We start from the raw sequence: 4,265 nt of genomic DNA, 5'->3' as shown, positions 1-4,265 counted from the left end.
GAACTTCAGAGGTGGGAATTGTATGAAAATGTACCCCTCTCATTCTACTATCCTGTCAATCATTATTAAATATTTATTTTTAAAAAAGGATGAATGAATACTGGATGATATCCCTTATAAGCTGGAGTTAATATATGGGGTAAAGGAGGGGAAACATAAATTGAAATGTGAACAAGATGAGGTGTATTGTATCAAAGCAGAGTCTGGGGAAGGAGGGAGAGGTAGGAGTGGAAGAGAACTTGGGCATCCAAACGTATAAAGAAACAGTATCCATATGTCAGTGAATATACTGTAGTTCAGTAACCCCATCAATAATAATAATAAATAATAATAATAAATAGCCTTAATGAGATTTCCAATTCCATTCACAAGATACATAATTCTCAATATAACCAAGGTAAGGCAAGTTCTATAAAATAATGTTGGGATTATAAAAAAGAAAGGGAAGTCTAAAAAATAGAGGAGAATATGGTTTACCTGCTATTTTTCACACCTTTGTAGTTTAGCTTGCCTCAGATATTATCACCCTGAGATATCAAATATCCCTATAAGGTGTACATTAAGTAACTTCTCCAGTAAGATAAGCACAAATAGCATCTTGTTAGTCTACTCTGAGTCCTGATTTCAGCTGGCAGCTGCTTTTGCACAAAAGCTATAGATAGCTCATTGTGATGTAAAGCTTTAACTATAATCTGAAATTCTTCAACTCCACCATTCCCCGTCTCCTACCTAAGTGAAAATGGGACTTTTTTGAAACTTGTTTGATAAATGCCTAAACATGTTTAGTGCCCTTTCTCCAGAAACAGTGAGTATAACTTCTGTAATATGTATCTTCTCCAAGTTGTTTAAAAATCTTTGTAAGTGGAGAGCTCAGTGTTTGAGTCATAGAGATCAGTTTGCTTCTGGCTCACACCATCCAACAAAATTCTCTTTGCTTGTAGCACAAGCCAGTGCTCCTGTGTTTTGTTCATTTACTACGCAGAGTACAGGTAAAGCACAGGTGGCGAAAAGCACAAGGATGGGCTTAGGGAATCCAGTTGGAGCCCCTGGATCCCCACCTGAGGGGAGTCCCTTCACAAGTGGTGAAGCAGGTCTGCAGGTGTCTTTCTTTCCCCTCTCGATCTTCCCCTCCTCTCTCTATTCTATCCAACAACAAAGACAACAACAATAACTAAAACAATAAAACAACAAGGGTGATAAAAAGGAATAAATAAATATTTTTTAAAAAAGAACGATAAGGAGGGGACTGGGTGGTAGCACAGTGAGTTAAGCGCACATGGCCATGGCTCAAAGCACAAAGACCAGAGTAAGGATCCTGACTGGAACTCCTGGCTCCCCACCTGCAGGGGGAGTCGCTACACAGGTAGTGAAGCAGGTTTGCAGGTGTCTTTCTCTCCCCCTCTTTGTCTTCCCTTCCTCTCTCCATTTCTTTCTGTCCTATAGAACAATGACAAGAATAACAACAACAGTGATAACAATGATAAGCAACAAGGGCAGCAAAACGGAAAAAATAACCTCCAGGAGCAATGGATTTGTCGTGCTGGCACCGAGTCCTAGTGATAACCTGGGAGGCAAAAAAAAGAAAAAAAAAACACAAACAGAAGGAAAGCCAGTTACACCCATCATAGAGTTCTTTTAGCGCAGTCTATAGCATTTACATACAGTGTGAGGTCTTAAACTGAGGGCTTTGAGTGTATCCTCCACCACTCCCTTATGAATTTTAAGAAAAAGAATTATATTTTTAATTAAAGAATTATAATTATTAATTAGAGAATTATAAATAATTATAAAATACTTAATTAGAGAAATATAAAGAAGATCAAAGCATCACTCTGCTCTGGCATATGTGGTATAGGGGATTGAAGTTGGTGCTTCATCAAAGTCATTTGTGCTCATGGCTGGATCACCCCTTAAACTCTAAGGGAAATATTTAACTAATGGACATGAGTTATTTCTTTTCTTTCCTTTCTTCTTCTCCTCCTCCTTCTCCTTCTTCTCCTTTTTTTTCTTCTTCTTCTTCTTTGAGATTTGGGTTGTTTCAAACTCTCTAATAATGACATTTTTCTATTATTCTTATTTACAATTTCTTTCCCCCTATTTCTTTGGCTTGTTCATGACTTCCTATAATGCAGCTATCAAACCTCTTCATCATTTCAAGTTTATTCCCGAAAATTCACTGGAATTGAAGAAAGAATGCAAGGCAGGAAAAAAAATTTTTTTTTTTCTGATGTCTGTGAAAAGAATTACTAGCCTTCTCAGGTCCCCACCTTCCTCTGACAAGTAGTAATTACCTCTCTCACAATAAGAGATGAATTTTTTATTCTTCAGAGAAATGTGTCTAGAGAGATTCCAGATTATTTTTTTTACATTAGACCTATTGAAGAGTAAAGTGAGAATGATAAGATGAATTCAGCATTTTACACAATAGGATTTGGAGTCTGTATCTCTTATCAGCAACTAGGGTAACAGGCAGGAGTTTGAAAATAAGCTGCCTTTCTTTTCATCATCTCTCTCATAAGATCAAGTTTTAGCTTCCACTACATAGTTTGTCTTCTGATGTGCTTTGCAAACAAAATTTTTACCACTAACATTTTTCATCAATTTTAATGAGATTCTTAGGAGGTATGTTCAAAAAGTTGAAATTTATACTGGACATTTGCAGATTTTAAGACAACGAATATAAGCATGTGTTTACATCAGGGATATTAATACTTACTTATTTTATATCATTGGTAAATTTAAAATAAAGTGAAAAACTGGGTAATAGTTCTTCTAAAAAAAAATCACAGGTTAAAAAAGAAAAAGAGGTCCTTAGAAAAAATACTCTTATCTTATTTTTTCTACTGTAATGTCCTTTAAAATTTTTTTCTTTTAAATATTGTTGTCCATATCTGTTTTGTGATTGTTGCCCTTTTTCTTCTACTCACTTCACTGTTCATATATCAAAGATGTCTTTAATTTTTGCAAACTGATGTTTCAGAACCTATAAGAGAATATTCTGGAAGTATGCATACCATTACTTGTGATAAACACTGATTGTGATACAGAAACATAGATTTTTCAATTGAGCAGAAAAAATACAAAAATAGAAAAAATACACATTATACAATAAAATAAAAAATTACCTATTTTTATGATAAAGCATAAAGTCTTCGAGAGTGTTTTTTGTTTGTCCATGTTCCTGGTTCCCAGACTTATGAATTTATATTTTTTTGCCTCAGGAACTTGAGAAGAGAGTTTTAAGAAACACTGCCAGAGGAACTAAAATGGTTATTACAACTGGACCTTCCCAAGAGTCACTAAATCTTTCACTAAAAATATGAATCTCTGAGAAAATACACCTTTCATAACATTCATTGTTTACATGAGAAAAAGCAGAGTTTAACACTAGTTCAAACACAATGTTGTTCTGAAATGTAGTATAAAGATTCTCTAGGGCTGTCTCTAAGGTCAAGTCATTTCTCAGAGTATCAATTAGTCAATCAATTAAATGTATCAAAATCCCATGAATTAGAACCATTCTGCTTTGTGAAAAATCTCTCAGATGCAGTTATTAAGTTCTTTGAAGTTTATAAACAAAATAATGGTTTGCGCATGAAGAGTTGCAAAGAATCTATAGGTCCTTTAATTTGTATTGAATTCTGCTCTTTTCTATGTATAAAGTATCACAAAATAACAAGTCTAATATATTAATTGTAAGGCTGAGTGTTAGGATGTAGTTAGTGATATACAACAACTAAGTGTGAAATGTAAATCATCACATAAAACATCAAATTTCTCTAGTAGTTTCTGGTGATCCTTTATGTTATACATATATAATTCTAGTATCAAAAAAATGAGTATGGATATAAAAAACCGAAGGGTCAATGAAAAATTCTGAAACACTCTAACAATCAGCAGGAGATGCAATTCAAAAATGCACAACACATTTGTTTCCTCACAAACTGGTTCATTTATAGATTTTTTTTGCCTATTTTGATATTTTCAAAAAATTATCTCAAACTGAAGCCAAGCCAGGAATTTAATTTCTTAGGAAGGTTCTAAGGGGGAGTAAGATGCCCACTCATGCTTCGGTTGGTGGAAGACCAAGGAAAACATCACTAGAGAGTAGATATCTGTTTAAAATTCCAGTCACAACTCATCTCCCTCTTACTACCTGCATTACCAGAATATTTTTAAACAGTCACAAGAGGAGGGACATCCATTCTTAGAGTAAAACAGAACAATTCTTTTTAAAAATTATCATCATTTATTTATTATTGGAT

The sequence above is a fragment of the Erinaceus europaeus genome, chromosome 11 (genome assembly GCF_950295315.1).
Source record: "Erinaceus europaeus chromosome 11, mEriEur2.1, whole genome shotgun sequence".
NCBI classification, from domain to species: Eukaryota; Metazoa; Chordata; class Mammalia; order Eulipotyphla; family Erinaceidae; genus Erinaceus; species Erinaceus europaeus.
This window is presented reverse-complemented; position numbering follows the sequence as displayed.